The sequence below is a fragment of the Fundulus heteroclitus genome, unplaced genomic scaffold (genome assembly GCF_011125445.2).
Source record: "Fundulus heteroclitus isolate FHET01 unplaced genomic scaffold, MU-UCD_Fhet_4.1 scaffold_102, whole genome shotgun sequence".
In the NCBI taxonomy this organism is placed as follows: domain Eukaryota; kingdom Metazoa; phylum Chordata; class Actinopteri; order Cyprinodontiformes; family Fundulidae; genus Fundulus; species Fundulus heteroclitus.
The window spans coordinates 194181-215945 of NW_023396488.1; the positions used below are offsets into that span (position 1 = coordinate 194181).

General features: G+C 39.8%; 1 long non-coding RNA gene across 1 annotated transcript; it reads right to left on the minus strand.

The window, feature by feature from the left end:
• Positions 1–19546: 19546 nt before the first annotated feature.
• On the minus strand, positions 19547–20891 carry LOC118558137. Its single transcript, XR_004928168.1, has 3 exons — positions 20846–20891; positions 20598–20653; positions 19547–19596 (listed from the first exon to the last, which is right to left on the minus strand). It is a non-coding gene; the product is annotated as an uncharacterized LOC118558137 (long non-coding RNA).
• Positions 20892–21765: the final 874 nt, after the last annotated feature.

Here is a 21765-nt window from a genome sequence, read left to right on the forward strand (position 1 = left end):
TACAGGACTGCTTAGAACCCACTCACTGGGATGTATTTAAAGAGGGAGCTGATCTGGAGAATTATACATAGTCTGTGCTGTCCTATAGTTATTTCTGCACTGATGCTGTCCTACCCACAAAGACAGTCAGAGTGTTTCCTAACCAGAAACCATGGTCGGACAGCACAGAGCGGTCCCTGTTAAAGACCCGTGATGCAGCATTTAGATAAGGAGATAGACTGGCCTACAGCAGGGCTAGCAGTGAACTGACAAAAGGCATCCTCCTTGAAGAAGGTCAACACCAACCAAGGTGCTGGTCCAGACTTGGTGTCAGGTCGCACGCTTAAATCGTGTGCTGACCAGCTAACAGGCGTCGTTTAACCTCTCCCTGCAGCTCTCCACGGTTCCTGCCTGTCTGAAATCATCCACCTTCGTGCCTGTCCCTAAAAAGATTATCATCCTGTTGCTCTGACCCCCTTCATCATGAAGTGCTTTGAGTGGATCCTCCTCCAACTCTTCCAAGACACCATCCCTGCTGGCCTCGAAAGCCTGCCGTTCACCTACAGGGAGAATCGCTCTACAGAGGACGCTGTTTCACAAGCACTTAACACGGTTCTGACTCACCTGCAACATCTCAACACCTATGTTAGGATGCTCTTCGTGGACTTCAGCACAGCATTCAGCATCGTGCTCCCAGACATGCTGGCTCTGAAGCTCCATAACATGGATTATCCACACCTCTCTGATCTGGGATCAATTATTACCTTCATAAGGGGCACAGTGGAGTACTCACAGAAGTTGATGTTGATGATCTGTGATGCATGCTGTTATTTTATCTATGTCTTCCCCATGAGGATCGCACAGGTCATCCCACATGGTGGAGCTGAAGCAGTATCTGAGAGCTTCTTCTGACCATTTCCTCACTGTGCGTGTTACAACTGGTTTTCTGTGTGCAAGAGGTTTGTACACAGGCTGAAGGTAACCTAAATTGTGATCGGAAGAGCCCAGCGGAGGGATGGGTGAAAAGCTGTATGCAACAAAATTTCATTTTGTATGCACTCTGTACATAGAAAATGACAATAAAGTTGTCTAAGTCTAAACTTTTTAACAGATTCATCTCATTGATTTCTATAAAGTATGCAACCGGAGCTCATTTTTGTTACAGGTATATCTACAACAAAATTGAATATTGCTTAAAAGTGGAATATTTTTTTTACCCAGGCATGTTAATATAATTAAGAAAAAATTGAGTGGAAGGAAGAAGTGTGGTAGGAAAAGGTGCTCCAGCAACAGAGAGAACAGCGGCCTTGAGAGGATTGTCAAGTGAAATTTGGGGGAGCGTCACATGGACTGGACTGAGACTGGAGTGGGTGCCTCTGGAGCTACTATGAATCAGAAACATGGTAAACGGGCTGTGCCTGTATAGCAGGCACAGCGGGGGACCCCAAAGGACCCCAAAGCGTGTTACTACATCCTGTCATTCACCCATGGCTACAAGCATCTTACCCTGTTAGGCTGTTGATGGCTGTCTCCTGGACATCTGTCAAGTCTGCAGTCTTCCCCATGATTGTGTCGCCTGCTGACCCCGAGTGAGAGACTTTCTCAACGACTCAGGAAACCCTTGCAGCTGTTTTCAGTCAATTGACACAATGGTATTCAAATTAACTTTTTCACAGTATTCAAATTTTCTGAGTCACTACATTTTGTGTTTTTGTTTTTTGTAAGCCAAGATAATGAAGATTACAAGAAACAAAGGCTTGGAATACATCGGTTCATGTGCAATGATTGTAAATATATTCAATTCAAATCAATTATATTTATATAGCGCCAGTTCATGAAACATGTCATCTTCTCAAGACACTTTCCAAAGTCAAAATTCAATCAGATTATACAGATTGGTCCAATTACCCTTCATGTTGATAATTGATAGGTTTTAAATGTAATATTGTTTTGTGAAAGAGTTTAAAAACATTGATACATAAACACAACTGAACTCGGGTTATCATCATTTTCTTTAGTCTCTTTTCTTTTCACAGCCATACAGTTGCAGTCTGTCAGGCATTGGAAACATCCAGCAAACCGTTACACTGATGCAGCACGATAGTGGAGCACATTGTGACCATCAGACCTCGTCTGTAATGAAATAACAGATAACCCCCTTACCCTCTTCTCTCTCTTTCCCTTCTCTTGATCTTATTCTCTTGTCTGCCTTTCAGCACGATCTGTTTTCTCTGTCTCTCATCTATCGCTTTCACCCCCATTCCCTTTGACTGAGCTGTCTGACGCTCTTTTTCACTGTGTTTTTATCTCCCTGTCCTTATTCTTTTTGTGCTCAGTTTCATATCCCCCATCTTCTTAAATCTTTCTCTCTTCCTGTGTGTCACGTCCTGTCATCTCAGTGGATTTGGCTGCTCTGCAGATGTAGGATGGGTGATGACTTACTTTCCCCTCCTGAGTGCACCCGGGGTGGGGCAGGCAACAGCCAGGCCCTGAGTGGGCATTAGCCTGAAACATGGAGCTTGGCGCTTAACAGCAAAATTTGGAAAGCTGACAGGATTCACAGCTTTGGGTCAGCAGGGGCAGAGCATGGGGAGGACTCAAGATATCTTAAAATTGAGGACAGGAAGAGCCAGTAGAAAGCAACATCTTCCTTGAAAATAAACCCCCAACACACAAAACAGTGCAGTGGTCTTTATCGGTCAGAGCACTTGTACCAATACCTTTTAAATGTTTTTGTTTTTAATGTGAATATTGCAATACATATCAGAACTGTCGTAGTAAAATAAAAAAAAGATTGTAGTGCTTGAGTTGGCTCTTAGAGAACAGCTGGATGAAGTGCAAAATAATTTTCTGAACAGTGAGGTTATTCAAGACAATTGAGAAGAAATTAAAATATGGAAAATGGTAAATACAAGTTTGCTCAGTGCTGGACTCACATCCCGCTACCCGCTCCCCAACAAATGACCCCTGGAGCTGGGCACCAGATGCCCCTATGTAGGACTTTATAGATTCAGTCATTGCTTGTGCTATTTTCATTACTGTTACAAGATAATAATGACATTTAGTGGAAGAAGGAGAGCAACTGATCTGTAAACCAGTGGTTCTGAAATGTTCTCTGTGACGAGACAGAACAATTTTAAGGCCCCCCACCCCAACAAAATGGGTCAAAAATTTTTACTTTTATCGTTTTCTTTCTTGATGCAATAAAACTGTCGCTCTGATAATTACCCAGAATCCTTTTAAAATGTCTAACATATATATGGGTTAATCTATGAGACAACTACAACATTTCAACATTGCTACACTTTTTATAACTATATAATATTGACAATATAAGCCTGACTGTTATTCGCAGTCAACTTTTAACTACCTATGAACCTCATATGGTAAAAATAATATAAATTCATCAATACTAAACACAGACTTCTTTTACATTAAATTTTCTACTTTTCTAGTGGTTTATTAACAGTATTCATCATACCACGGATCGCAGGTTCAGACCAAACAGCAGGGGGTGCTGTTGTCAAATTTTGAATGATTTAACTATTCTGCATTTTCTGAACAAAAAAAAAAGGCAAACTCTTCTTGTGCTCTTTAAAGCTTTGAATTAGAATTGTAAAAGCTATTGTCGCAAATTACACAGCCAAGGAGGTCACAGTGGCAGAGTTATCAATACTGTTGCTGTGCAACTCAACTCAACTCAAACTTTATTTATAAAGCACATTTAAAACAACCGAGGTTGACCAAATGCTGTACAGAAATCACAGTTGCAGAGTATAAGATAAAAACTGAATGCTAAACTACATAAACACAATGCAAAAAGAAAATTGAATGCTGATAAAATATAATAGGATAAATGTTTCAATTTAAATAAAATAAATGTTAAAATAAAATATAATTTTGCCAAATGTCCACCTAGAATTGATTAAAAGCCAGGGAGAAAAAATTTGTTTTTAGAGAGGATTTAAAAACCTCCAAGGAGCCTGCCGATCGAATATGCCAAGGTAAGTTATTCCAGAGTCTTGGTGCCGCTGCCATAAAGGCGCGGTCACCTTTGGTTTTAAGTCGGGTTTTAGGCATGGCCAGTAGCAACTGATTAGAAGATCTCAGTGTTCTGGCTGGGGTATGGATTTGGAGAAGCTCAGTCAAATACTGGGGGGCTAGACCATTAAGAGCTTTAAAAAAAACAATAACTTTTTATAATCTATTCTAAAAACAACCGGAAGCCAGTGCAGCGAGGCTAGAATGGGTGATATGTGGTCACGTTTACGTGTGCCAGTAAGGAAACGGGCAGATGCATTTTGTACCAACTGCAGACGGTGTAAAAGTGACTGGTCCAAGACAGCGTATAATGAATTACAGTAATCTAATCTTGTATTAATAAATGCATGGATTACAGTCTCCAGATCTCTGCGTGGCAGGTACCCTTTCACTTTTGATAAAATTCTTAACTGGTAAAAACTGTTTTTTTACGACCGAACTAACCTGGCGATCGAATTTCAACCTTCATCAAATATTACACCAAGATTTTTTACTGATGATCGAATGTTAGGTGTAAGAGGGCCCAAGGAACCAGGAGGAAAAACTGCTGGACTACAACCAAACATAATAATTTCGGTCTTATTTTCATTCAGATTCAGAAAGTTTAAGGTCATCCAAGATTTCACATCGTTTAAGCAGTCAGAAAATGACTGTACAGGGCTGTTGGATTTTGATGCTAAAGGAAAGTAGATCTGGACATCATCAGCATAACAATGAAAGAAAGATTATGGTTCCTGAAAATTGATCCTAATGGTAACATATATAGAAGAAAAAGAATAGGTCCAAGAATGGAACCTTGTGCAGCAGGGTGGGTTTAGATTCTGGCCTGGGAGTCCTTCTGCATGGAGTCTGCATGTTTTCCCTGTGTGTGTGTGTTCTCTTTGGGTTCTCAGATTTCCTTCCACAGTCCAAAAAACATGACCTCTCCAAATTAATTGGTCTCTCCAAATTGCCATTAGGTGTGAGTGTGTGTGCATGCTTGTTTGTAATGTGTGTCTCTATATTGTCCTGTGATGGACTGACAACATGTCCAGGGTTTACTACACTTTTCACCCAGGGACTGCTGGAAATAGGCACCAGCCATCTGCAACCAAACAGGGATAAGATGGTAAAGACAATGGATGGATGGACGGGTATGTCATTGTTATATTCAAATTAATAATCTCTAATTTAGAGTAAGAAGGTACAAATGTGTTGCTCTATAATTCTAATTCTATTCAGGTAGTGAGGTATTAAAAAGTAATTGACTAATCACAAATTTAAGGGAATAGCTTTTAATTTTATCTTGAAGCGAAATATTAAGAATTGCTGGAAATATACTGCAAGAAGATTAATGTTTTTCTTGACCAGATTGTTTTAATGCACATCAAAATCATAAAACAAATGTTCATGTGAGGAGGCTGTATGGGTGAGTAGCCTTGTACTATAAAACCCAGAAAATGTGATCATTATCCATTTTTTCCCGTTGCTTCTTTGACCACGGAGCCGCATTCAAAGGATAACTGGCTTTTCTCTTCCTTAAACCAAAGTCACAGCCTCACTTTTCTGAAGGGAAGATGGTATTTTAAGAACTCCATCTTTAAAAGGTGGCTTTTTGAAATTGCCCCACCTTCTACTGTATCCGTGGAGAAGATGGGAATCAATGCTTTATTCAGGGAAACGCTCTGTATGATCACTGACAGTGCAAGTGGGCAGAAAAGGCCATTTCCGCCGGGAAATGAGAAGGCAGCGACTTGTGGAGGCCCTCCAAAATGATACTTATCTGCCAATCAGACAGGGAATCTGAGATAAGGAAAAGCAAATCACAGGTGAAGAGACTGAAGGAAGTGCGGTGTTGGACAAGGAGTACGGAGGGTAAGGAGCAAGGAGACAGAAACAGAAGAAAATACAAGGTGAAACAGGAGACTGCACAGTGTTCAGATTGTGGGGTAGAAAAAGAGCCGGATATGAGGGAGGTAATGGGTTGCTGCAGAAAAAGACTCACTCGGTTCATGAAAGAGACAGAGGGTGTGCAAAAGGAAAGCAATGAGTCAGACAAATAGAAAATAGGTGAATAGAAATGGGGGAACGGAAATAGAACGTCAGACCCTTTTTTCCCCCCACCCAGTGCAATTTGGGGACGATAACGATTTTTCTTGGAAGTGAACCTTAGATGGAAATGTCATCAGCATGCAGGTAATTTACTTTATCCCGCTAAAATGTACTCTTCAAAACGATAATGGTCAAGAGAGAACCAGCTGATGGGTTCTGGGTATTCACTTTGTAATCAAGACTGAGAAGGGCAGAATGATGATCCCCCCCCGTGTTGCCGTAGTTTCACATGATAGCAACACGGCTCTGGTCTGTTGGTGCATTTTATCTGTGGTTGAATTTTCTGAACGTGTATCCATGCACTTTGACCCAAACATACATGGGTTAGATAAAATGGTAACAATAAACTGGCTTCTGCAGGACGTGCACCATGCATGATGATCCTGGTTTTGTTACGGTGAGGGATCAGCGTTAAGAGAACACTTCGATCAACGACCGATGGGATGGCCTCCAACGCCCCACAGATCCACTCCCTTCCAAAATTATGTATAACACCTAAGCTTTTTTCCTATTTTATTACATCTTTTGATTATTGTGGTCGGTGATAGACTGGCGACCTGTCCAGGGTGTAGCCTCTCGCCCATTGACAGCTGGAGATAGACACCAGCACCCCTCGCAACCCCAATAGGGATAAGCGTGTTAGAAAATGGATGGATGGATGGATTATTGTGGTTTAGAAAAGGGAACACAACTTTTCATAGTACAACTAATAGTAGATGGTACTTTTTTTTATATATAAAAAAAGGCAAAATGAGAACAGATTCCCGGTCTTGTGTTAGACTATAAAATCAGCCTGAAGCCTGTTAGACATTTCAAAGACAAAATAGCAAAGAGTATTACAGTGTTGAAAAAGCAGGGCATGTTTTATTGCAATAAAAGTCACATCGGTCGAAAAAGCTGACACTACTCACAAAATGACCAATAAGGACGTTGAATATGTCTGGCATTCAATTCAGTTCATTTTAAAATCCAACGTGTTGTAATGTAGAGCTCTGTGAAAGTCAAATTTGATCAAAAAATGTGCAGGCAAAGAAATAATCTAAGACCAGCAAATATATATTTTTTAATCACTGAGAGAAGAAGGTCGTGGGATGAGGGGAGAGTTTGGACAACAAAGTTTATATTTCTCGATGTAGTCATCTAATCTGTCTGTAAAGAGATTTTCCAGAACTGAAGGAGCAAAGTAACTGGTCTGTAATTTCTCAATTACATTCCACAGCAGGACCAACGCTTTCAAATAAGAGAATACACCATACAACAAGGGAAACGTCAATGTTGCTTGATAAATACGGAACAGGGAGTCCAAGCAAACAACCACAGCAAAGAAAGGTGGAGCGGACATTCATCAGGGGGACAAAGAAGAGGCCAAAGCAGGAGCTTTATGGCAGACTGGAGTGTGAACAAAAGTTCAGACTCTGGAGTTTCTGGAAATGTTGCAAGGGATAAAAATGCAACTCAAACAGCAATATTGTTAAATTAATATATAAAAATAAGAAGCACAAGCAAAACATGTTTTACTCCAATTAAAACAATTATGTAATTTCTAAAAACATGCAAGCTTGACAAAAGGAAACTAAAAAACAGTCCTCCTAAAGATTACTACAAAGCAATTCTACATTTAGTAAAACCTCCTGGCTTTCAAACCTGAAAGGACTTTCCATTTGGAAGATGAGCAAAATATGCCATTTTTAAAACAATCCAGCAGAGAAAAAAATACAGACTAAAACCAGATATTTTTTTTGTGCTTCATATTTTTCATTTAATATTAAATTAGCATGAAAAGCACAGCAGATAATTACAGGAAAGAATGAATGAATTTGACAGTGTGACATATCCATCATGACAACAAATTAAAGTTTCACTGGGACTTTGTTTTTGCAAGGCTTGAAAACAAAAGTGGTACAAATGTGCCTCGGCTCTCCAGTGTGTACCGGGCTTTTATTTCCCTGCAGGAAACATTCTCCTCTGGCAAGCTGGGTGGCTCAGATAAGCGAGTGTGCCGTCAACTCAGCACCTTGGCTCGCTGCTAGAAAACAGCCCAATCAATACATCATTAATCATCGGTTTAATGTGGCCGAGCCCAATGTGGACAAGCATTAAAATGGGGGGATTAGTGGAAGCGACGACAAGATTGACGGCTCACATGTGAAGTCGGAGAGAGCTTCGGAGGGAAAAAAAAAAAAAAAGAAACCGCAGATTAATGATGGGGGAGAAACAAGAGCTCAGAGTGCTGATGCCAACCCGATGGGTCGTACGCGAAGGTGGAAACGTGTCGGCTTGTTAAAGGTGTCCGCATCTGTCTCCGGCGTGTCAGTTATGGCTGTTTTTGACATGACTTTCTCATGTAAGAAAAAAAAAAAAAATGACATCATCGTATGAGTGCATTTAGTCGTTACTGCCTGTGCTGCAAACAGCATTTCAAGCAAATGAGAAAGCAGTAATTCATAGCAGGGACTCATGTGTGTGTGTGTGTGTGTGTGTGTGTGTGGGTGTGCAACAAGATTTATATCACAGGCTGAAATGAAGGCTAAAAATTAAACAACAAACATCTTACCTCTGCTCCTGAAGTACAACCAAAAACCTATCTCATGGATGAATTCGCTGCACTGTAAAACGGATCAACGTACAGTTTAGCCTCAGTTTAAGGGCAGGAGGAAAAACTTTAACCTGCAGCTGGATTCTCCCTTACAATGAGCCGCCTCTTCAGTGCGTTATTCTACTAAATAATGAAAGCATTCCTTTCCTTTCCTTTCCTTTCCGTGCTGTTTGGGCTCCTGCTGTGGGACAGTGTGAGTGACAAGACGGCGACAGGGCCTGCGCCGGCTCCGACAGGAACACTTTAGCCGTTTTCCTTGTGCTGATAAATTTTTCAACAACATCTCAAAGCCATTGGAGCTCATTGCCAGTCTTGACCTCCTTCACTTGAAACGTCAACGAGGCATTTCGCTCAACCCTGAAATATCTGTTTGTATAATTGGGTATTTCTATTACTGTTTAGTTTGTAAGATTATGCAACAAACAAAACGTTTTTCTTATATTTCCAGCAAAGCAACAATGATCAACGTCACTATTCTTTCTGATATGAATTTTTAAATCTTGGAGGACAAATGCACAGGAAGAACAGCCTCCTCACAGAGAGGCCGCAGCTAACACTATGATCTGCCATGTACTATCTGAGAGGCAACATCGTTAACCACAGCTCCTCCATAATCTACGATCCATCAATCTATTTTCTGTACCTGCTTAGTCATGTCGGGGTCACAGGAAGGCAGGAGCCTTTCCGATTATCCGCTGAGCAGGAACCCAGGTAGCCCTTGGTGGACCAGGCGTCCGTAACGGCACAACACAGAGACCCGGCGCAAACAAACCATTCTTCATCTATAAGGTAATTCAGAGTACTTTACAGCAAAAAAAAAAAAAAAAAGACCAAAGGTAAAGGTTACAGTAAACACAAATACATTAAAACTTGTAGAAGTTGACTTTTGCAAAAAAATAATTAAGAAACATCAAAAGTTATTGTCAAAATAATAATAATAATAAAAAACAACGTGTTACAAATGAACAGATATAATTATGTTTGACCTTTATGTGAAAACTGATATAAACAGAAATCGTTACACTTGTAATTTAAATGGATAGTTTTTGGTAAATTACAGCATTTCAGAGTTAGTTTCAGAGCTGAAGATCATAAAAAGTAGATGCTGCCTCTCTTTGTGTAGAACTCTCTGAGTAAACATGTTTCAGAAGACCTGATGGGTCTACCTGGTTTATAACTTACCAATGAACCTGAAAACTGTTTAGACCCAGAGCCATTCAATGCTTTCTAGACCAACAGCATGATTTTAAATTAAATTCTGTTAAAAATAAAAAGCCCGTGCATTTTTCATCAGTTTTAGAGCAACATCAGCGTTTTAATGTCAGCAAAACGGGACCTTTTAACGTGAGTGTTTTGTTTACACTTTCTACGGCCAGTTTCCTTTTCTTCTTTTTCCATGAAACCGTTTTTTTCCTACAATGTTTTTAACATGATGGGTCGATTTACTTGGTGAACAATCAAATTTAGGTCTGTCTCCGTAACGACTCATACATTCTTGCATACTTTATGATTTTTACCCTGAATGAGAGATTTTTTTTTTCTGCATTAAATTTGCAGAAACTCTGACCCTTCCATTAAAGGAAACGGTGAGCAGATTTACTTAGTCACGGTAAGGAACTGTGTACATGTGGCTACACAAAAATGTAAAGCGGTGAATTATGACCATATGTTGTTAAAAAATACCCATCACTTCATAATCTGAGCCATCGGGAGCAAATCGATGTTAAACAAAAGTGACCTGAGAATGGAGCTTTACGGAACCCTGAATGTGGTTTTTGTTTGCTTAGATTTCTAATTGCTAAACTATTCCTGTCTCTAGTTTTTCATTCAGTATGTTAGAGCAACTCTTTCAAAAAATGCACACAAATTCAATAATACTGAGAGAAACGTTATTGATCCATCACTATTAGGTCATGGCATTAATAACTTTTACCACCACTGTAAAAAAAAAAACAACAACACTAAACTTGTAAGCAGTAAAGTGATTTTTTTTAAATGAAGTATATTATTTTACAACAATTTACTGATAATTAGATCAACAACATAAAATAAAGTCAACAGAAGAGCGATAGAAGAACAGGCAAGTTTTAAGTTAAGCGATTTAAGTTCTCGGTGTGAAAGTGGAGACTTTTTCATGACGTTATGCACCACGTCTTAATTGGAGCGAGATAAAATGTGATATTTACTGGGGGCAAACCAGACCACTCAGCCTCGCAGGCGATATGTGCTGCGTTTTTTTTTTTTTTTTCCGGCTCATAATTTAACTCCACTCTTTATTGGTGAACTCTGCATGAACCCGACATGGCTGAAATATGGGATCAAGATTTGTGTCCATACGTGTTAAAGAATGCTCAGCTTAAAGGCTTTCAATTACAATTGTTGACAAAATATATAGCGTAAAATAAGTCAGTATTAAATTGATTGACCCAAAAACCTCCCGATGACCGATATTGGTCCGCTTCTGTCGCTGCCAGCTGCTTTCTCTCTTGTCTAATGTTTTTGTCATGAAAGGTTTATTGTGCAGACGTCCTGCCAGCTGATGTTTACACCTCCCACCTCAGCCTTTGGATGCCAGGGTCAAGCTTGTCATATTTGTATGTTTCTCCAAATCTGAGCTCGAAGTGAAAGCTGATTAACCCATTAGCCAACAGGCGTGACACTGAAGAACAGAACCAGACATCAAAGGATTTTGATATGGCCTTTTGTATTGAGGGCGTGACAGATTAGTGTTTCCACCCTCAAACCCAACCCCTCTGGCTCAAATAAAAGCTAACCCCCTTGATCTGAGCCAGGGGAACTATGCCTTGAACTTCTTCTGACCCCCCAACAAAAAAATAAAATAAATAAATAAAAATAAAAACACCAAAGCTCTTCCTTCCTGAATGCATTAGCATTGTCACATCTCGCCAGTGTTTCCACAGCTTAGCGATCATCGATAAGTCTATAAGTTTCACAGTTCTACCCTTTACATGCCAAAAACTTTACTAACACATTCCAGACAATAAATAAATAAATAAAGATGTTACAGAAAAATAAAAACAAAAATAAAATACATATTAAAGCGTGTGTTGCCACTGGCTAAATGTTTATTCAAATTTCTCCATTTGTCAAATTTCTTCAAAAGTATATAATGCTTACTGAGAGACATAATCAAATAAAAAATTTAGCACCAGTTATGTCTGCTAAATATTGTAGACTAGATAAGTTCTTAAAGTGCTTAAAAAAACTGCAGCATGCTTCTCTGGGTCAGCAGTGGTCAACACTGCAACTAAACTATTTCTCCATCAGGTCAGAATCTCCACGCAGAGGAAAAATCGAGCGGTGAGAGGTCTAATGGGGTCTAATCTCCAGGGTGAGTGGATGTTTTGAGCAGATTTTCACTAATTTCACTAATTAGACACCAAGTTGTTTTTTTTTTTTTTTACAAAGGATCTTATGCATCTGCAAAAAGAACAGATGAATAATTTCCCCCTTGAAGGTATGTAGCCATGTTATATGCTATTAAAAAAGCCCCAAAAAACAATTGATCACGATAAAATAAAGTTACATCCAGCAAAGCTCCATCCTGATAAAATTCTGATAAGGTTACCATCTCAGTGGAAGGTAAACGGTAAATGGCCGGTACTTGTATAGCACTCTACGCTACATTCAGTCATTCACAAGCTGACAGTGGGGAGCAATGTTAGTAGACACAGCTGCCCTGGGGGGCGCCACCCATCACCAACATCAGTTTGTCATTTGTACTGTACCTCTGAACAAGGTTGCTGTTTAAACCTGACTTTTAAACTACAACAAGGCTTCCTAATAATTTAAAGCTCAGCCTGAAACTGAATAAGGAGAGGAACTCTGGTCCAGGGTGCAACCCGCCTCTTATGACCTCCTACGATAGGCACCAAATATGTAGCTATATTCAGTGGATGGGGTTTAGGAAGCTAGGGGAGATGTTCAATAACACTGTAAAAGACAGATAAAGTCTGTTCTTTATATTTCATCTTCCAAAAAAATCAGGGGGCTGGGTATTTTTTATTTTACAAATTATTGTACATGCCAAAGACCCTAGTCTCAGCAGTATTTCCGTCATGAAAATACAGTTTACGCCGGCTGGCAAAGTGTTGTTGGCTGTTTTCCAGCATTCCTTGGAAACACGCTGCATGAAAGAGTCTGAAGCCATTAGCAATTAGTGGAGTGATACATTTCTCTGGTTCCTTTGTTTATAACTTTTACATTAGAGTACAAGTCTCAGTGTGGCTCACAATCCTGCACACAAGTGTTAGGGTGATCAACTTCCACATTCAGGCTGCCAAGAAACTTCATCCTCCCAGTGTTTTGTCTTCACCATGACAGTACGGGCTTTCATGAAAAACCAGCTGAGGTGCACTAAAAGAGAAGGATAAAACATTGGAATAAGTAGAAGACTGAGAAAAAAAAAACATTTTAATTTAACAGGTTTTGGATCCCCTTTGTGCTGACATACCAGACATGTAGAAGTACAGCTTGCACACTTTCATGTACATTTTAAGTTAAGACAAATCTGTCAGAATAGCCATTTAAGAAAGCTTGTTGTTCTGAGGGTTTGACGTGATGTTTCACATTTCAGGCTGAGGCTGGTAACAACGACAGAAGTGATATGAAAACACACCTAATTCTGGTGATTTGTGGCTGACAGATGCAGGAACCCAACATGCTGAACATCTTTATCTGATTTGGTCAATAGGAAACAAAATCTGTAGCTGGAACAATGTCACAGGTTAAGGCAGACATTTCTAACTGCTCAGGGTCTCTTTACAGTATCAGATTAAGCGCCAGCGCGTTCAGCTTGACGATAAAACTCATGCAGTACAGGCCAGGTATCTGTGAGGGATTCTCTTCACACCGTCCGACAGAACACTCACAACGTAAGGGCATCTGGTGTGAGTTAAATCTTCAGCTTCCTGTTCCACCGCCATCGGCCCATTTTTTGGGGAAAACATGCGACCTAAACGTGAAATGGAGAAATCCACGCTGGAGCGCCGACAGGAACCGTGAATCACATCCCCTCTCATCAAGCGCCATTGCCATGAGTGAAGCTGTTCCCCCGGATGAGGCCGTATGCTAGTCTCTCAGCGGGCCTCATCAGTGTGCTTGTAGTACTCTAATACATGTGAGGCGCCCTGTCAGCCGCCCCAGCGCCACCAACCAGGCAAGCCATTATTTTAAACCCCACACACTGGCACACCACTGCCGCGCTGAATGGACGGTAGATTGAAGGAGGAAATTGCTGCGTGCGCTCCTGTGTTTATGCACCATGTGACTGAGGCTGTGGGTAGAAAGGGAAAATTTATTTTGTAGCCTCGTCTGTCAGCATTTTTCAACACATGCAGCACATGAGCAGGCCCCTTTTTTTTTTTCCATTTTCCTGCCTATCGCTGTGTTAAATAAGCTGTTATTGGTGATTAGACCTCTGCTCTCCTACTGTGAAGGCACTGTTCAGGCGGTTTACATTTTTGCTTTGTAATTGTTTCCCAGGTGTCTAATAAGACATCGCAATATTGTGATAAAATGTTTCTCATTAGAGCCAAGCCTGTCTCCTGAAGAGCTCTCTGCTTCTATGTAAACCCAAGCTGTTATTTTCTGCATGTGCTTTGAACTTGGTGACCCGGCAATGTCCGGCAACCGGACCCAAAGATCAGAGACTGTAACAGACAACGGAGCAATATGTAGCGCTCAAAGGAGCTCAGCTTGGATTATTTAAAAGTGCAATAAAAGGTTGTGATTACAGGTAAAATATCCAAAGACCTAATAAAAAGGAATAAGATGATTAAAAACCTAGAGTCAATCAACAGTCCGCATTCAACGTCTCAACAGTCAAAAAACAAACAAAAATTATTTGTACTTTTAATAAACTACATAATTTCCTTATTTATTTATAGAGGTGATTTATACAAAACAGCATTTTTGGCGAAAGACCACATAGGATTCTTTTATTATTAAAGGTTTTGATTATGTTGAATTATCCTTAATGAAGACATATGTTTTCAACAACTGTCTGTTTATGGATGAGAAGATTACAGGATTTTGTGGGTGAGGCAGTTTTGTCTCTAGTGGGAAGTTAGTTTGAGTTGTTTTTGAAGTCATGTTCCACAACTGTTGCTACCCATGATTGTGGCAACATATAGAGAGAGAAATCCTGCATGTTTGATGTAACATCCTGAAGCAAATATGTGGTCCGAGAGCAACAAGAAGTTACAAAATCTGTTGTATTTTATTCGATTCATAAATGTATATACTTTTTTTACAAGACATACACGTTTACTTGTTTTTACACGGACATACTGTGTGGCAACTGCAGATCTATCTGAGGAAGAGACAAAGAAGTAAGAGGGGGGCTTTAATATGTGTTGATGCTCACATTAAATTTACCACAAAAGTACAACTAACCTCTCAGAAATGTATAACGTGGTAATCATCTAAATTAAATGACTGTTTATGCCAAATGTTTGATATTAATGAAGATTTAAAAATATTGGACTTGGACCTTTTACACATATAAGGCTGTTTAATAACAGCAAGACCTGTTCAGAAAGAAAATAAATGCCCAGTTTAAGATCAAGATTTTTCTACAAGGAACAATTTAAACAGCCATTTAATTATTTGTATGCTCAAACATATTTGTGGCTTTCCATTTCCTTGACACAAATTATTTCTCCATTCATTACCCATTCTTATTTACCACGTTTTCATGCCCGTTTGTGACTTTTAGATGTTTAGAGCCCATATAGGGCGGCTGGCAGATTTTATACATTAATTCTACAACCTGATATTGCGTGCACATAACTCTACCCTGCTCACAAAAGTGCCATCTGTAATAAAGTCCCTCATCCAATGGGCCAGTGGTGCTTGATGAGCGAAGAAATTACACCGTTGCTCATTTTGATGAATGGGCGGTTTCCTGTCATTATGACGCTCTGCTATATTGGTTATTTTCCTCAAGTGGATAAAGGCTGAAGCATGCATTTTCTCAATCATGCCCGCGTAAGTGCCTATTTATTGTCCCGCCAGATTGTGTAACATAAAAGATTAACTGGACATATACTGCATGTGTCACAGGATAATACAGTGTGAAAAATATGGTTTAACAAGCGGTGATGTCACCATGCTGTAAGCCTGACCTTGGTGGGGACAATTATTTTTTTCATATCAATCTTCAACTCTGCTTTTAAAAGCTCTTAACGTTTAAAAAATAAAGCATATATTTCACCTAGTGTATAAAAACATTTAGACTATATTGGGGGTTGCTTTTATTTGACTGTTATTTACGCGGTGCTGTGTGAAATAATGTCAGAAACTATTTTTGATAGAAGAATGTACAAAACATGATAAATGGTGCATCTGAAATTTACAGTAGTAATTGGAAACCAATAAAAAATGAGAATCAAACTGCAATTATTATTTTTTTTTTAAATGGTAATACATATTTAGCTTTTTCTAATTAGTGTAGAAACTACACAGTTGCTTAATAATAATAATAGTAATAATTAATAATACCCATATACACAATAACCTGTATGTAGCAGCAAGGAGCTCACATCCAGTCACAATGAGCATGCATTTTGTATTAGTTATGGACTTCTAATGATTTATTTGAACCACGCTTTTTCCAGGGTGGAATGATTGGCTCAGATCTCAAATCAACTACGATAATCCAAACATTTCCAGACATTTTCCAGACACCAAAATTAATAAAATGCCTTTATTTTACATGGCATCCTCCAAACATCTATACAATTCTGATGTGTTTTTTTCATGAGCCTTCCTTGGGGATTTTTTTTATATATAAATTAATGAACATAAATTCATTAAATGTTACACTCATATATACCTAATTCAGTAATTAGGTCATTATCTTAGCTTTTCTGTGATGCCGCCTAGCATGATAAAACTTTAATTGTCACTGGGGCTCATCAAATAGGCCCTAATATTTGACTGGTTAATCTCCTTAGTGGCTGAACTACACTCTAACTATGTGGGCTGACTGATATGATAAATTCAGGATGATGTGCCAGACGGATCTATGTGATAATAAAATCATAACTGCATTTTTTTTTTTTTTTTTTTTGGTGAGTTAACTTATGCTGCTGCCAGAGTTCTGATCAACACCTGGACAATGGACTGCATTAAACCACTGGCTCCCTGTTTGCCAAAATAATAGAATGTAAAATGGTATTAATGATCCATACAGGGTTGACTGGTCTTATGTGAACCATGTAGACCTCTTCTGGTGATCATTGCAGCTAAAGGTTAAACTCATTCACTGAGGTCTATGTTGTCCTAGGGCTGTCCACACAAAGACAAACATGGTACATTTTTTATAAATGATTAAGAAAAAATGTGCATCCACATGAGAATACGCAGCACTATCCATTGCAGGTACCCCATGTTATTGGTGACACAGCGCCGCTCCTACAGAAACATGCAAAAAACACCAGACATGCACAGACAATCAAAGTCTTATCCAAAACTTTCTCCAGATTATCCTTCTCGCTCCTTTCTGAGATGGATCCAAAGTGTGTGGTTCTCCAGTTGTCTGTAGCATTTACACGCAGAAATACAAAACTGTCATTTTGCGAATTTTTCTATCCGTGTGGATGTCATAACTAAACAAAAAAAAATACCTTTGTGGAGACAACTAATCTTGTCTCCTTGTAGATGAGGCCTACAGTTTCTATTTTTTTCACTTTAGCATTTAACTGTTTATATTGATGTGACGCTTACATTGTTTTTTTCAATGGATCTTTCAATTTACTCTGTCTTGATGTGTATATTTTCTTTATAATGTATTCCATGTTTAATCTGTGTTACGTCTGCTACTTTATTTTACTTTCAAACACTTTGAAATAAACTGCACCAATGGTGCTGTAATCATAAACATGCCTTGCCTTACAGTGAGTAAATTAGGGTTGAAAACCATTGTATCACAAATGTTTTAGTTTAAAGGTAAATCTGAACCAATTCGTTTTCATTTAGAGACAGTTGATTAACAACATCTGTCTGTTAACTCATTATTTCCCTGTACTGATGATGAAAACAGTGACAATGGCTCAACTGTAGCACTGCTACAGGAGATGTGATTTAATCTAGAAGTCGTAAAAGAAAAAAAAAAAAGTGGAACGACAGCCCGCTGCTGCATATCGTAAAGCAAATCAAGAAATCTAATCTAAATACGGTGTTGCAAATGTCACCGCCAAGAGATTAATATTGACTGGGGAAAATTAAGGCTCTTGGGGGAGAAAATAGTTTGAGACAGTTGAGATTGAAAAGGCAGAAAGAATTCATTCAATTTCCCATCTGCCTCTCAGCTCTTCCATTCAATATTCCCTTTCAGTTCCACAGGTTTTTTTATTGGTCTGACGCTTGTAGACAAAGTCAAAACAAAAGGTGTCAGAAACATTTCTTGCTAATTATTATCAGGCTGCCACAGCTCACTACAGTTGGTATTTATGATAGCTCTGACAGGCTTTCTTATTGACAACAATAGAGCCATTTTTCATGCATTTTCCTTTGTTATTGTGAGTCAGATTTGAAATTAACAGCCAGGGACGGATGACTCTTGGTATATTCCCTCTTTGCTGTCTCACATTCTTTCCAATTTCACACATTAGCCAATTACAAACACGGGATAATCAAATCTCCCCGTTTAAATGCACACCCTGGTCATCTGCTGGGCTGGAGGGACGGCATTAGTTCTCCATCAGTGGTGATCTCTGGGCTTAAGTCTCTATTGCATTACGGGGCTTGGCTCCATCAGGTTAATTAGATTTGTCTTTAAGGCAGCTGCCTGATGAAGGGGTGTTAAAGGGATGGTCTGCTGGTTGTCTTTCTGGCTGTGAAGAGACATCCGAAGAATGTGTGAGATGTCTGTTCTACCATGCAACCGCGTGCGTGTCTATATTCATGTCTTTTGGAACGTTTGTGTGCTTCATTTAAGCCTCTGAAGAAGTTTCAGTCCATGTGGTGGCAGGGTCAAGGGTTGATGGGTTAGATGGAGCCAACAGGAAGCGACATCTGTTGTCTGATGTCTGACAAGGATGGATTGCATGACTGATGGGTTGCCAGGTCGAACGGCGCTCGCCTGGAGGTCAGTATTAGTCAGGGCCTTTTCAGAACTTTCTACTCCAGGAGGCCAATCAACTTCAAACACTGGCTGGAAATGAGGGGGTGGGCAGGGGAGTAATTGCAAATCAAATTGACAAGTAATTCTGCCTTTGAGGGCCTCTCTTGCTTTTTATGCAAAATCCCCCGTTTTCCCTCCGCTTTTCTCCATTGGAAGTTGTCTTTTCACTCCTTCTTTTTTTGGCTGCATTCAGGCAACATTTGTGCTGCAGAACATTTTCTCTCATAAGAAAGGAGCAGTACAGCAGGAAAAAGAGCAAACTGGTCAACAAAACAGCACAGAGATGCATCTAATGGGTTATTTTATTGAGTAGTACTCATGAGTGCCAGCTGACAATCATGTAGGCTCAAACAGAGCCAGCTGCCATCAGAATACACTGGCAGTTTTAGCCCAATTCGTTACATTTAAGTTGCCCGGTTTTAAACGACATTTACTGAATATGCATAGAGGAGAATGTCAGGCGTGGAGTCAGAGGGATACAGATGCTGTTGAGACCCATGAAGGGACCAAAGTGTTCAGTAAGGAGCAGACATGGTCCTTCAGGGAAGTAAATAGACTGAATTTATATAACGCTCGTTTAGTCAAACCCACAATTTAAAACATTTACACAGGCAGGCACATTCACCTGGTTACATTCTCAAATGCATATAAAACATCAGACTGAAACGTATTAAACGCCCTACCTTATTCCGCCCGCTAAGCTCTGCACCGGGTCGCTCTCTATTCTACTCCTGTTGGTCTAAATAGAGTAAAATAAAGCACTGAATAATAAGAAGTGCTAAAAACAGCAAACCTTTGACTGGATTGAAAGACCAGAGAGAACACATGTTTGAAAAAGGTGTGAAAGAAGCCATTTTGGTCAAAAGAGAAAAAAAAAACTGAACAGAAGGGGAAGATCCTCCAGTGTTTACAGCTCTGTCCTCCAGAGAGATTATATCAGCATCTCATCATGATTCAGGTGACCAAGTATTCCACTCACACCAAGCAGCAGCTTCTAACGACCCAGGACAGTGATGGTGGGCCATTGATTGGCTTCTGACTGAGAATGCACCTAGGAGGACGGGCCTCCATGTCCTTAAAAACAGCAGCGCACCAACTGCAGGTTGCTCAGAGCGAGCCGCCAGAACTGACCAAGACTCCTGGATAGGTGTCAAAATGTTTTTAGAAAGAACTGAACGAAAGTCCAGTTGCCTCAGATTTAAGCTGTTGCAATAATAACTGAAAGTTTGCACAGACACATTTGTTGTTTAGTGATGAAATCATGATGCATCAGATTTTAAATCCAGCCAGTCCAAGAAAATGAATGTTTAAAAAAAACAAATTCTGTGAGGGTTTTTCCCAGTTGACATTCCTGTTTATTTAAACACTGAAAAAGTTTTAGGACCATCAGTCCTGTTGAGTTAGATTTGCTATGATCATGTGACTTAGAGAAAATGGATGGATGGAAGTGGCTTAGCTAATATTCCTAAAGAAAGACATGTTGGCGAAGGTGCTGACCCGTATTCAATGTGACGCATGCTATTTTGATCTGTCAGAAGTTCTTCTTCCGTTATTTTTCAAGTCATTCAGTCTTATAATTTTCACCAGGCCAAAGCTGCTTTACTGGTTCAATAATTCTTATCATAATGGAACCATTTTTGTAACCCATAAAAGTCAAGTTTACATTTTCCAGATTGTAAGCATAAAGACCCATTATTTTTTTTTACTGTTCATAAACCAGAAAATGTATTTCCTGCTTACATGGCTGATGAGGACAATAGTCGCATAGAAAATGTTGTTCACTGGGGATCATTGCACTGAAAAACAGGATAAAAGGCCACGTAAAAGAGAGGCTAAATCAGATTGAATGGTGGTTTTGACTTGAATGGTGTTGTGATGTGTCGCGGTTTGCTGCCCATATATTTTTAATGCACTGAAACGTTGCCACTGTTTTGATATGTGTGCTGGCTACAAGGCAGATAAAATATACCGTTGTGAATGTGACATACCTGTGGAAAAGGGGAAGGAACAGAAAGGCGTGCCAGTCAGGGGATATGTGGAGCTGAGAAGGAAGGCCAAGCAGGAAAAACAGACTAATTAACACAAAGTGTTCAGAGCTGGATCACAAAGAAGCTATCGGGGGAAACACCGCTAAACAGTTAATCAGAAATAGTAATTGGCTTTATCAAGACCGGCCACCCCTTTACACCACAGTCAGTCATTCACACATTCACACGCTGGCTGTGGTGCGCTGTGTTAGTACCATATTTTATGGACCATAGGGCACACCGGATTATAAGTCGTATCATATATTCTTTCCAAGTGTGAGCTATCCGTCTCTTTCAGGAGGACAGAGTAGCTGGACTACACTCCCCTGTTTCTAGCATAAGGCCAAAATAAACCTGACTTTTATATAGAATTAACTTACTAGGTTTATTGTTGCTAGCACATACTTCAGGCTGCCTTACATGAACGCACTTCTAGACTAGACATTACAGTCAGGCAGTCTGGTAGACAGCTCAGGGGTCCTATCAGGTAGAGACACAGTGTATCGTAATGCTCCTAATATCCATTGAGCTTCATTGCTAACCAAGGTCGTACTTTACACATTTTAACAGATTTATGAGCACATTGTACCACATAAAATCAGTCAGTAAGCACAACGGTGATCATAGATAAGGAGCACCATCAATTTCTGAGAAGATTTAAGGATTTTAAGTGCGCCTTGTAGTGGGAAAAATACGGTAGCCACAGCTGCCCTGGGGCAGACTGACAGAGACGAGGCTGCCATGCATCGGCACCACCAGACCCTCTGACCACCACCAGCAGATAATGCAGGTGAAGTGTTTTGTCCAAGGACACAACAACTGAGACAGTCGGAGCAGGGGATTTAACCTGCAACCCACCCGTTACAGGACAAACTCTTTAT